The following is a 14564-nucleotide window of genomic DNA, read 5'->3' on the forward strand; positions in this document are numbered from 1 at the left end:
AGCTGTTCCCAAGAAACTAGGGGTGATATCCTATCTGTGGATAGGGGCATGATAGTGAAATCCTCTAGTAAGCCCCCAAAGAACCTTCATAGCGCCACAGCATCAGCAAGCACTATCGTACAGCCTCAGCGAGCCTGAATAGCATAACCCGCTAGCATCCCCATAGAAGTTGCAGGCAATGCTGCACCAATACCAGCAGCTGGTGCAAAAAGTAACAAAGGTGAGGAGGTGGCTAATTCTAAAAGTGGACATGCCCGGGTGCTATCTCAACAAGATCACTTGGGTTTTCATTTATTGGAAGGAAGGAATGCAAAAATCAAGAGGAAGGCATACGTAGATATGTTGAGCTTATTCTAATAATGCCAGAACCAGAGGAGCAAAAGGGTCCTACTATATTTACACACAAGAGGAAGAAACCTATAGTGGAACAGCAGCAGGACATGAGAATTTGCTTAACAGTCCTGGAAAGTTCAATAGGGCTATGGTATGATTAGCACTTACGTGTTCTAACCAGGAATTCTGATGTTTTAGAGATGCTGCAGGTAGCATGGGTTTTGATGCGATACTGGGTTCAAACGGGTGCTATCAGTCCTGGCCTCAGAATAGTTTTGGTAAAAAACGTGTCCATCTTGGATTTCTTACCCATTGTGGTAGCCTTACATACAGGGATAGATCAGTTCGGGCAACCAATTAGTAAAGTTTTGGTTTGTTAACATGCCAGTTGCAGAGTCCATTAACTTCCAGCATGCAGAGTGCAAGAAAGTCCTTGGTTTACTCAAGGAATTGGTATACATCTCATTTTGTTCAGAGCTAAACGTGTACATGGTATTTCAAATAACACAGCTGTTGCATTGTCTAATCTTAAGTTAAGTTGGAGGACTGTTGTTGCTTCCATCCTGACGCAGAAGTAGATCCCACTCATTTTTCAGCCTCTCTATGGACTGTTGGTGCCCAGCCCTACCACAGTTAATTATCGCCTCTCTTGCCCCAAAACAAAGAGCGCTTATGAGAGGGCTCTCCAGATCTTTCTTTCATGCATAGCAGGTGATGCATGAGCACAGCATATTTTCTTGGGCAACTGGTTGGGCTTTATTGAGCATATGTGGTGTGAGAGCAGGTCTGCAGGATTTGCCTGATGGCAAATATCAGTTTTAATCTTCTTCGCTAAGCTTACAGAGGCACCAGACTATTCACACTCTTTCTTAGTTAAGAAGGCTCTGGGGGTTGGGAAAGGTTAGAAGGGGCACAGCAAACATCACAAGTCCTATAGACACTGACAAATTGCAAAATATGCTGGCAGTCCTAAAGGTAGTCGGTGGCTCAGCTTGTGAAGCAATGTTTTTTTCAGAAGCCTTTTCCATAGGCTTTTATGGGGTGTTTAGGATCTCAGAGCTAGTTGCTGTTTCTAAGAATAATATTTTCATGGGCTGTCAATTGGCCTCATCTACCATCACAAGGGGAATCTAATTGTCACTCATTCCGAAACTGACCAGCTTGGAAAGGGAAAGCAAGCAATTTTGAGATGTGTTGAGGGTGTTCTGGGGTGCTCGGTGACCACTGTGTCTGCCTTTCTGCACATTTAGCCTCCCACAATGTCCACCTCATTGTTAATGCAATATTCAGGAATACCCCTCACAAAATGCCAGTTTCCCTGCATAATGCATGCTGTATTGTGTGAAACCGGCTTAGAAGTCACCAACTATAGCTCACATGCATTCAGAATAGTGGTGTCCACGTCAGCAGTTGGGGTGGGGATCACAACAGAGACAGTCAAGATAATCAGGAGGTAGATGTCTAATTTCTACAACCACTACTTGCACTTGGATATGTTCATTGGAGGTGATGGGTGATGGGTTAATAATGTATTTATTCCTTCCCACTGTTTCTGTATATTAGGTAACATGGCTTCAGCTATGTGTGTGGATTCTCAGCTATTGTTTTGTGTGCTTAACAAGAGCAGTCTTCGAGAGGAGTCAATTTCGCTGACAAGCAGCAGATGCAGGACTGCATTTTCTTTGGGATGAGAAAGGGGGTCGTTGATTTGACGGACTTCCCCAGGTGGTGGAGGAGGTTGAGGGTAGGCGGCTGAAGCCACTTGCACTTGTCATTCTCCACATGGTGGTAATGATCTGGCACTCTTAGGGAGGAGAGGACTTTTTGAGAAGTTGTTGGTGGGGATCTTGTGCCCTGGCTCAGTGATTGCTTGGTCTTGTATTATTATTCCATACTGAATGTGGACTGTAGGTATCAACTTTGAACTCCTCGTTCACGCATACAAGGGCCTCCACGACCTGGGAACCACCTACCTCAACCGCTGCCTCACCTTTTACTCCCCCGCCAGACCTCTCCACTCCTCTCAACAGGCACTTGCACCACAACCGCATGCGGAAGACCTCTGCTTGAGGAGGATTCTTCAGGTACTTTGTGGCAAAGATCTGGAACACCCTGTTTCTCCACCTCAGGCAGTCACCATCCCTACCTCATTTCAGGAAGGACCTTAAGACCTGGCTCTTCGACTGAAGCTCAGAGGACCAACCCCATAGCGCCTTGAGACCCTCATGGGTGAGTAGTGCACTTACAAACACTGATTGACTGATTGATTGATTGAACCTGGTTCGTAGTGAAGTTGGAGTAAACCATGCTATCATAGCAAGTAGCCACCTTGGCATTTTGAACAAGAAGGCAGACAACTTCAGAATATATTTATCTTTATACCTTTGATCAGGTCAGAGCAATAGGACTATGGTATGTAAGGCAGGGACAGGAATGTGCTACACAGATTGTCCTTGGCTGTCTGGGTACTCTATGGTACTGTACTGGGTATTGTCGGGAGTTGGAGGTTACATCAGGAAAGCAAGACACAGCCAGTTGTCCACCACCATCTCACAAAGGGTGTCAGGGGGATCCCTTTCTGTGTTTCTCTGGCATGGACATTTATGGGGCCCAGCCTTGGACTTCTCTTCTTGTGAGGGAGCAGGGGATTTGTCTTGTAGAGATTATATTTGGGGGACCCGGAGGATAGTAGTCTTGCTCCCAAGTCCATTTATTGGTGCTCTTAGGCCAGCGGGGTGGTCAAACATGACTTTAACAATGTGAACAGGCAATTCTTATGTATAGAAACTCTCCAAATCTTTCAAATTTATGTAAATTATGTTCACTGTGTGATGGTAATTAAAATGTTTTAATACTATCTTGTGGTGTAATAAACACGCTCAGAGAACTGTTTTCTCAAACGTGAAATCTGGTTGACTCATCCAATTCATTGGGGGTTTCTTGTTACATGTGAATAAAGGGACATTGCTGTAATGGCATGTCCTGGCCTTAGGAGATGCCAACACCTGACATTAGGGAGGGGCACACTAATGGCATTTAAAGCTTGGTGTTTGTTTTTAAAATTTCACATGCTTTTCCAGATTTCCTGGGAAGCTGCACTTGGCACCCACTGGGTGCCAGGGGTCCCTGGGCAGTGGACTCTGATTTTAAGGCCATGGATATATGATCATCCAATTCACTATGCAACTGCTGATTGTCAACAAAACCCCCTTCCCTGGACTCAAAATTCTTTACCAGCCCACCCGACCCTAGTTTAACAGTTTAGTGTATGGGTGCATCTGATTGTTCTTAGCTCACTTTCTTTATCTTGGTTTATGTGTATGCTCATAATTTGTCATATTTATTGAGGAGATGGAGGCGATGTTGGGGACAGGTTTGTACACCAAGCTAGTAGACACCTTGCCATCTTGAACAAGAAGGCAGGCATTTGACTTTAAACCTCAGACCAAGTTGGGGCTATAGTGCTATGGTCTGTAGAGCAGAGCAATTCAGTGATTGTCTTTGGCTCTCTGGGTACTCTATGGCACTGCCCTGGGTATTGTGGGGAATTGGAGCTTGCACCATGGAACCAAGATACAGCCCGTTGCCCGGGAACATCTTCCAAACGCTGCAAGGGGGATTCCTGTTGGGTTGCTCTTGCATGGATGTTTCAGGGGCTCAGCTGACTTTGCTGGCTTTTGGCTCCTCTGCTTGTGACTGTAGAGATTTTATCTGGGGGACAGGGTGGATAGCACTCGGCCTCCTAAGTCAATTCACTGGTGCTGTAAGGGTCAGTGAGGTGGCAAACATAACTTTAAAATGATTCCAAAGCATAGAGATTTTCCAACTCTTTTCAATTTATGTAAATGATGTACATTGTGTGATGGTAATAAAATTGTTTTAACACTATCTTGTGGTGTAATGAATACGGCCTCCGAACTGCTTTCTCGAATGCAAAATCTGCATGTCTCCGGTCAGTTCCTTGCTTTTTTCAGTAGGGGGTGGGCGATAAATCAGGCCTGGTGGTTTCTTGTTTTCTTACAATGACCATGGGCCTTGGAGCGGTTCTCTACCTGTAGGAATTAGAAGTACTGCAGAAAAATCTTGACTCCCATCTTTTTTTCTGAATAGGTAATTTTTTAAGAAAAAGACAAAAGTATGCAGGTGAAAGCATATAAGAAAACATATAAGAATCAGTGTGGAGACACTTAAAGACAGATTTAGACGAAAGTGGTGCATCAGCTGTGAGGCACCCTCCTGCGCTTGCACCCTCCTGCACTTCACTAACAACACCATGCGTGCACTGTATTTATAAAATGACACACCATGTTGCACATTAGGACAATAGCGTCAGAATATATGACACTATTGTGGTACTTTGCAGGATTAGCACCATAAACGGTGGCACTAATCCTGCAAAGTACAGGGAGTCTACTGAAAGTAATGGGTGAATCATGTTAATGTATGCTCTGAGCAGATGATGCTACAAATGGCCCAGTGAAGTGTTGTAAATTTCACTTCACCATTTTTACGGGCCTCATTGCGGGAGAATGCCTCACTTGCATACATTATGCCTGGAGCAGGCATAATGTGGCACAATGGGTTACCAAGCGGTGCAATGCAAGCACTTCACCACTTTGCAACCAGAGCGAAGGAAAAAAATTACGCTAGTGTGCCACTAAGAGCCGCTCTGGCATTTCTAAGTCTGGCCCTTATTGCTGCTGTTTGCCGCATTTCCCAACAGCAAACCTGGAATGTGCTGGTAGTTAAGAAAAGTGTGGGACTATCAATCCAGGATTGCTGCACCACTCAGAAATGGGCTATTGATCCTGCAGCTTCAAAATAAACCGCTAATGCAGGTGTATTGAATAATACTCGTAACGTGCTAGGAAACTCTTTCCTTTGACTATGGAGATAATACTGGGTTACCTTATTGCACCTCTAAAAAACATAAAGCTTTTCGCAGTAAACACTTCTGTTGTGTTAATATCTTAGCTTTTAATTTTTGGAATCAATAATTTCAACAGAATGAGGCCTTTCTCTATAAAGGAACACGTGTCATATCTTTAAGGGCGAATTATTAGATCCTTTTGAACTGTGTGTTGTTTTTAACACAGTATTATGATTTATACGAAGCCTTAATAATCAGATTGTATGTCATATTTTTGCTTACTCATTTGAAATATTGCTTTCAAACATTCTGCATATATTTACAGTATATGTAGACTGTATCAGTTCCACATTTACAAAGTTTTCAAATAGCCATCTCATTACGTTTGTCTATTTTTTAAATAATTTCAGAATAGGTAACATAAGCCTATGCCAATTAAACGAGGCACTGAGGAACATGCACTAAATAGGTCAGTTTTACTTTTAGAATACCTTTTACTTTCAGGTTATCACAAGTTGTTTATCTATGTTAAAGGTATAACGCATATGGATGTTATCAAATAATTTCTTTAAAATTAATTATTGGTTATTTAGGAAGTATGATTTAAATGCAATGCTTCATTGGTTGTAAATATATCCCCTGTAAAAAAAGTATACATTTAAAAAAATGTCATTGATAATTGGTGGCAGGGAGGTGTTGGAAGTCGATGAATTGAATGCAAAGATGCATGACCTGCAAAAAGGCAGAGTGAATGTTTTTCCTTAGTAAAAGGAATGTCTTTAAGGACTGCCCAGGACCTCCTCCTTATGAACAGTGGTGCCACCAGCAGACCAAGTAGAAGGTGGAAGAGCTGCCTCTCTGGAGATGGAATAGAGGGCTCTCTGGACATTTTCTCAAATGGCTGCTGTGAGATGCATTGAATGTTATGAATATGGTCTAACAATGTGAAGGTGTGAGCATGATTAATTATGTAACAACAAACCTGCATCTGTATGCATTTCCAGCTCCCTGTCTTAATTTCCTTCTAATCCCTTTTCAGGATTCACTTTTGCACACTAAAGTACACAGCTTTCTGTTCCTATATAACTCTGCGTAAAATAGAGTTACACAGTTAGAGTTGACTCTCTGGAGAAATGCACAAGACTGCATGTTTTCTAAAGGCACTCTCCAGTGATTGACAACCCGTCACCCCTTTTCACTGCGAACGCTGGTTGGAAGGAAGGAGTCGCCAAGTGATGTGGTGTGGGCATGGCTGTTGCACTGCGCTCAGCTCCCGGTTTGTCGCTCACTTGCTCCAGCCCGCTTTGGCTTCTGATCTTGGGTCTGCCATTTCCCCCTGGTTCCTGGCTCCCGAGGTCGCTCCTGGCCATTCCGAGGTTGCGGTTGCGGTCACGGTTGAGTGAGGGAGGGGTTCCGCCCGGCAGGAACAGTGTGGATTTCGCCGGCGATCACTGAGCACCCCTGGCACCTGAACACAGACCAACATCGTCGGGCCAGCTCCCAAAATCCGGAACCTGGCCCAAAACTCAGGGCTAGGTTTGTGTTTTGCCACATGGCCATTTAGAGGCTGCCCCAGAGGTAGAGGTCTCCTCTGTGGTGATGGCGTTTCCTGGCTGTTTAGGCGAGGAGCAAGGAGGGCGTTTGATGCTTAGGTGCTCTGGTGTACTGAGGGCCAGTGGCCTTTTATGGTGATATCTGCAGCCCCCTAGGTCCTGAACCTTGTCCTGGACAGTAGCAGCACACGAATCAAAGGAAAACGCATGGACGTAAGATTTGTATGCCTTCCAGTGCCAGATGCAGAACAAGTAAGCTGTGAGATGCCCAAACTTTTTTTACATTTCATTCTTTTATAGTTCTACTTTTCCTGCTTGCTCCCTTTTCCCCCCTACCAGGACAGGTCTGCATGAGGCAGGGGGTTGTTGGTAGGAGGTGTAATAAGGGATAGTTCCTGAGAAGTTGTGACTGCTGCATTGCAAAGAAGTCTTGAGTGCCCCTCGAAAGAGGTTGTGGCTGTGGTAGATCCGCTATCTCAATAGCCAGTCTGGGAGTACCTGGGAGTTCCTGGAACTGGGCTCTGGCTGCGTTAGCCTCTCAACCTGATGGTCTCTTTTGTGAGTCCTTCCCAGGTGCTCTCTTGTGGTACGTGCTGGTATTGGTGTCACTTAAGGGTGTGGGAATCTTTCCGCTTTAAGGATGACCGGCAAGCACTTGTGAAGGAGCAGGACCTTCCTCAGTCCGGCATGTAAAAAGACCAAGTCCAACACACTAAGAAATATGGGCGTTCATCATCTAAGTTTAAAAAGCATCAATAGCATCCCCCTTTATAAACAGAGAGACAAAACCCTCCCTATAAACTATTGCCAAATTGCCTTGATGGACACAACTGGTAAGATTTTTATGAAAAGCATATTAGTACAACCAAACTTCTTGGGTTGTGGAGAATGCAATCCTCCCTCTGGAGCAAGCAGGCTTTAGAAAGGAAGCAAAACTGCCTTTTGGCTCCGTTGCTTTTTGCTCTCTATATTTATGCTTTGCCATATTTCTTATCAAATGCAGTTCGTTTTGCACCCAAAATTGGAGGCCGAGCTATCTCATGCCTGTTAAATGCAGACAACATAGTCGTGATTGATCTTATCCCGAAAGGCTTAAACCAGTGTTTAGCCGCCTTAAATCATTACACTATGCAGCACCACCTGAATATCTATATTTCTAAATCTCAAGTTGTTTGTTTTCTTGGAAAAACGTCTGGTAAAAAGATAAATTTCTCCTGGTTCTTGGGTCAACATAAGTTAGTGCGAGTAAAAACATATTGTTTTTAGGGCATATTTTATCTTACTCACTCAGTGCCCAAGACCATATTCGAAATAATGTCAGTAAAGCCTTCTCTCAAGCACAAGGGTTATTAGCTTTTTTTAATGCAGTTGGCCGGCGTCATTTGTTTTACATCTTCTCACTGCTTATCAACCAAAAATACCAGCAACCATTCTTTACGGTATAGAATGTATCGAGATTTCTAAATGGGGTTTTCTGGATAAGACTAATGGAAAGATTTTAAGATGCTTTGCTTCCTGTAATAATTCGATCTCACTGGCTGCCCTTTGGCTTGAATTTGGTATTAAGAGTACCTTTGTTCAGGGAATTGCAGCAGTGATTCAGAGGGTGTGTTGCCTGGCTCAAAGTAGAGATTTTTCCTTGGGTCATTTAGTTTTTACAGAACTTTTTAGTAGTTTAAGAGAAAAACCTAAGTTTTTTAGAAATTTTAATCTTGCAGCCCGACTATTTGATCTTGACCCTGATTTGATTCTTTCACTACCTTTCATTGTTCTTAAAGAAACCTGAAAGAGGTGACATTGTCTAAAAGATTTTCTTAAGATCCGGAATCCAGTTTCTTAAAGAGGAGATTAAAGACATTGACTAAACCTGTAATGTTCAAAAATGTTCAGCCATATTTAGCTTGGAATCTCCTACATGGGGTGAGACTTTTTTTAGCTTGTTGAGACAAGATAGATTGCCACTACGAGAACTCACCTCTAAATAGGATGGGTTGTCGAATATTTGTGATTTATGTCAATTGGGGGTGCAGGATCTTAAGGATGTTGTGTTTGTCTGGCCCGTTTTAGCAGTTTGTAGGAAAATATGGTTCAAACCCATCTACCTGAATATTAACATTTACTCTGCTAAAGAGGCTTTGGAAATCTTGTAGAACCCATAAAATTATTTTTTTTGTTACAGGGTTTTTAAATATTTCAAGTCCTTTTTAAATCTTTAATGCATTTTGGTTTCAGTAGGGTACAAGAGAAATGTATTGATTCTACCTTGGCAGGGTAAAAACGCTATATGATTCTTAAAGAGTATTGAGTGGGATGGGTTATAAAGCATACTAATATCTTTATTTTGTATGTTTGTTTGACGGGCAGAGGGTTTGCAGTTCATATAGTTTTCCTATTATATCTATATAGATCTTATGTATAGGTCCTAATCAGTTTTGAAGGTAGCCAAATTTATTTTGAATTCAGGAATATATTTTAAAAGTGATTTTAAAAGTGATTTCTATCCAGGAAGTAACTACTTGTATGATATGACGCGCACTAGGGAGCTCGGTAAATTTAACTTATTTATAGAGAATGTAGTTTTTTATACTGGTTTTAAAATTGGAATTTTAGGGTCTTTTGTATATTATTTGTATTGTGTCTGCATGTGGACCTCTTTGGAGTTCCAACCCATGACTTAAATAAAAATTGAATTGAAATTGATTGACAACCTGAACATGATTTTTTCAGGCAGGCCCATTATAAGCATTTTATAGCTAGACCAGCTCTGCAGAATACAACTGGTCTAGCAACTATTGGGCCTATTCACAAATGCATTTTGGCGTATACAGGATCATACTCATGCAGTAATTGTGTATGTACTCTTACATGCTTTCTTTTGTTTAATTAGCATTATGTTGGACTTGACCTTCTTTGTAGAGTCACCCCCAAACGCTTCGTTTTCTCTACTCCTATTTTGCTAAATTAGTTTTTGTTGGCTCTAGGACTCTGCACATTTAAACACTGCTACCACTGCTAAAGTGCTGTCCCTATTAAACATAGTGAAATTGGATTGCAGGTCCCTAGAAAAGTGATACTACCTGTTCCCAGGGCAAGTACATTTAATGCTACTAGTGGGACTGCAGCACGGATTGTTTCACCCAATTATGAAGCCCTTTTAAAGTCTTGCATTGCAGCCCTTGTGTGCCATTGTAAACTGCCAGTTCAAACTGGCAAACCTAAACCTTTCTTTTCATACACATAAATCACCCCTAGGATAGGCCCTAAGCAACCAATCGGGCAGGATGAAGTGTATTGAAATGGTTGGTCACGTATTTTAAACCTTTACATGTCCTGGTAGTGAAAAGCTCCTGCATTAATTTCTCACTACTGCAAGGCCTACCTCTCTCATAGGATACACTGGGTAACCTTATTACATTTATTAAGTGATACATTTAATTGGGAGAATGGGGAAAGACTGGTTTGTTGTCAGAGGAGTTGTAATATAAGCCCATCTTTAATGGTAAAGTCAGATTTTAGGTCACAATTCTAAAAATGGCACTTTTAGAAAGTAGGTATTTCCGAGTCCTATGCATTTGATGCCTGCAGCCTCTTCCTGAGTCACACAACTAGGTGTAGTTGGCAGTTGATCTTTCTGTATTCCTCCTAAACAGCCACACAATATAGAGCACAGGAATTGGCAAGATCGGCCAGCTCTGGAAGGATAAAGGGGTGTAGGTTTCAGCTGCAAAACTTGCATTTCAATGGGGCTGCCTCAGTACACACACATAGGACTTCACACTAGCCTACTGTGTCAAAATGTTGGTGCTAACCCTACACAGTACATAGGAGCCCATTGAAAGCAATGGTGTTCCCCCTTTTAACACCTGCTCTGTGTAGGTGTTAAAAGTGGCCTCTCAAAATGATGCAGTGGAATCTCTTAGCAGGGGAATGCCCCCCCTGCAAACATTATGTCTGGCGCAGGCATAATGTGGTGCAAGAGGTTATAAAGTTGCACAATGCATGCATGGCACCACTTTGTAAATATGACAAATTATGCTAATGTGGTGCAAGGGGGCGCTGGGCCCTCATATAGCTTGTCCTTAGATTTCAGTGGACGGGATATGCGTTAAAGTTGTGACAGAGTAACCCTTCTGCCAATATTTAAATCAGGCTCTAAGTCTGGTATCCTCTATTCTTTCTCACACATATGGGCTAAATATTAAAGCCCAGCCACTTCAAATGAATTACCATGATTTTTCATTTGCATGCAAAAGACAGCCTGTAAGGGTACTGAATTACAGTGATCTTTATCTAAACTCTTCAACTCTGTTGTGCTATAGCATGCATAGCCGGGTCCTCCCTGACTGAACCATGCTTTTCTACATGCAGATTTATCAATCTTTCATGTAGCAATCCTCAGAGGCATTTTCCGCTTTCTATGTGTGCTGCAGAATGCAGCACACATAGAAAGAGGAAGAAATGAGGAGAAATAAAGATATTTCTCCTTGTTACACCTCACCTGGGAATGCATTCACAAATCCACCAGCAATGGTAAATCTAAGAATGCACCAAAATAGATGGGTGGAATGCTTGGGAACACCCAGACTCCGTTTACTAAATGCAATGCCTATCTGGGGGAGAATAACACAACGCAGCGATTTGCCCCATGCAAAATGACCCTATATGGCTTGATGAATCTGACTTAGTAGATGTGTACGCCAATGATATGTATTCCCCCAAGGAATTTTGTTTGAAAAAGAACCAGTCTGTGGTTTGAGGAAAACCTTGACATGTCACCTTAAGTTCTGTAGAACAAAGTTTTATGGTTACTCATCAATTGCAACTCAGCAATTGAAAAGAAAATGCTAATTACACTGTGGGAGAAAAAAATAGGAATGACACAATGGGCAACACCAGAGGATTGATTCAGCATTTAGTAAAATCTAGCCCAATGGGAGAGCTGTATGCCACCAATAAGAAGCTAAAATTAAACCATAAAGTATAAGTGTGAGTGAGGAGTAGAGGATGTGAAAAACATCAGAGTCAGGTTTCAATACAAATTTAGTTAGCCTCAGTATTACCTCCACAGAGCCATAAGTCAAAGTTTCAAATGGGAGTTGGACTTAAGTATGCTTTCAAGGCAAGCAAGAGAAATTGGAATGTATCTAAAACAGGGCAAGAGTTAGGAAAATTGAAGAAAAGAACATAACACTAGACACTTCTCTAACACAGATAGTTGATAACCATCTAGATGGCAAGTAACCCCACCTGTTAAGAAGAGGTCGGTGGTTGTGTTTAGCACTCCAAGTATAAGAACATGAAATGCACCTTCAAAGGTTGTCTGGGGCCAAGAAAATGACCAGAATAATTATGGTATCACATTCCATCTTTACATGTGGTCCCCTGGAGAGTACTAACATCAGTATTGACTTCTTGCATGACCCTACCTATGGTTTCACTGATGACATTAAATATCACTGCAGTGAGTGTCATTTCTTAGAAGTCATAGTTTTTAAACACAAAGTTCAAAATATGCATGCCCTCCCCTATCTCCAATGACAATGCCATTATTGATCCAAGAAAAAGTCAGTTGTCATGTGAATCCCTTATATGGCCTAAGCTGTTAGTATATATGGTGTATTACAGTCTAATAAATCTAACTCAAAAAAGTTTTTGTACAGCACAAACCCTTCATGGGGCTAGAGAGTGGGTAGCAGACAGAAGTCACAGGAATGCTTGGCTAATTTTGGGCTTGAGGATCAAAGAGAACCCTGGCCGAGCCAAGTATGCAGCTCAAGCCTAGGATGAGCCTTCAGTGGCTCACCCACAAATAGTAAATAATGACAATTGAAGAAAAAAAGCACAGGAAGGATAACATTTGCATAAACGATTTGATGAACAGGAGTACCAAAACTACAGTGTGGAGCTCCTTGTGTCAAGGTACATAGCTTTCTCAGTACACTCCATTTTATTGTGAAGCCTAAGAGACTTGGGGACATATTTTTACTTTTTGACGCAAAACTGCGCTAATGTAGTTTTGCCTTCAAAAGTCTTAGCTCCTGCTAGTGCCATTCCGCAGTGCAAGCCATGCACCATATTAATGGAATGGCGCACGCTGGTGCTAAGGAATGGTGATCGTAGAAAAAAATAACGTTATCCATTGCACCCTGTCGTAATGAAAAATGACGTTAATGCTGCACAAGTGGTGCAAAACCGTTTTGCGGCACATAAACATGTTGCAAAAGGGTTATCACCATTTTTAGCTCGCATTTGCACCTAATTGAAATGCACAAGCAGGAAATTTTGCAAGTGCAACTGAAAATGGAAGAATCAGGCCAGGAGAGACCCAAGGGAGACCCCAATCACCCAAGCACGAGCCTGGAGGATCTACAGAAGTCTCTGGAGAAGGTGAAGAAAAAGCACAAGTGTTGCTTTAGTAAGGTGGAGCAAAACATCCTTGTCAGAGAGGTGACTGATCACCAACACCAGCTGTTTGTCACCTCCAAATTGCCAATTGGTAAGAAAGAGGCTATATGGCAGCAAATAGTAGACAAAATAAACTGCGTGGCAGAGGTGAAGAGAATTGTCACTGACTGTAAGAAGCGCTGGCATGATTGCAAGCACAGAACTAAGGAGAAATTGTCCAAGAACAAAAAGGCAGCACTGCAGACTGCAGGTGGAAATCCTGTACCACAGGGAGACCTGGATGAGCTGGAGGAGATGGTTGCAGTGGTCATTCTGGAAGAGCTGGTCACAGGAATCCAAGGACAGGACAGCGCAGACTACCAACAACCCCCACAAAAGCAGGATAAGTTGCATGGGGGAATTAACAGGAATCTTACAAATGTCAGAAGGGGGAGGTGGATAGGACACACCCAATGAATGCTAAAGGAGTGCATGGGGACACATGCGCCTTGAACCCAGATGCCCCATCCCCATGCAAGCAACACATGTACACACTCCTTGGTTGTGCTATTCCCCAACATATACACAACGTGGATATACACCAATCACAAGGGCTATACTTCACCACATAAATATGCAGCACATTGGCTCAAAGGGATGTGTAAATACTGTGCCTGTGCCATCACAACACCCATTGCAAACTGTTACACTTCCTGTACCCACACAACTTAGGCATCTGAGACTAGGGCAGAAGTCAATATCATTGAGTGGGCCCAGGGTGGTGTATCTCACACAAATGCACCCCTACCTCCTTGTTGCATTGCCATCACACATGGTTGTTTCATCTTGCAGCACACATTGAAATGACACCTTAGCTAACATGACTTGTACATGTGTAGGAAGGGACACTACCCTGCAGGAAAACAATTCAACCACTCAAGGCAGCCGTTTCTATATCATGCTGCAACAATGCCATTCTCTGTGCAGAAAGAACAAATCATTGCATCTGCAGGGAGAATTGCAGAGCTGTCCCGTATCCTAGTAAACATGGCACTTCCCTGTGTAGCTAACCTGGTGCACTGTTGAGCTACACATATTACTGCTGACATGAACTGTGCTACAAGAGAAAAAGCTGCACTAAAGCTTGCAACCCGTGGAACACAACACATACAGGGTGAACACCTAACAACTCAGACACAACCGTATTACCCTTATGGGAATGGGCAAACAATAGAACAAATACAACACATTGTGCATGTATGTGAACTTTATGGTGCCTATTACAACAGTGGCCGGTGGAAGAGGCTGCCTGCCCAAGTCCTGTGTTGGAAAGACCACCAGTGTGGTCTTCCCTCTGCAGTAGGCATTCTGAGATTCCTGCTGGGACGGTGGGTAGAAACTCTGTCTCGGGCTGCCAGGTCTGT

The 14564-nt window shown here is 42.7% G+C and overlaps 1 protein-coding gene across 1 annotated transcript in view; it reads right to left on the minus strand.

Moving 5' to 3' along the window:
* KLHL4 (kelch like family member 4) overlaps positions 1-14564 on the minus strand; it is a 924273-nt gene that overhangs the window by 140690 nt on the left and 769019 nt on the right. The window lies entirely within an intron of this gene.

This window comes from Pleurodeles waltl, chromosome 2_1 (assembly GCF_031143425.1).
Source record: "Pleurodeles waltl isolate 20211129_DDA chromosome 2_1, aPleWal1.hap1.20221129, whole genome shotgun sequence".
Lineage (NCBI taxonomy): Eukaryota > Metazoa > Chordata > Amphibia > Caudata > Salamandridae > Pleurodeles > Pleurodeles waltl.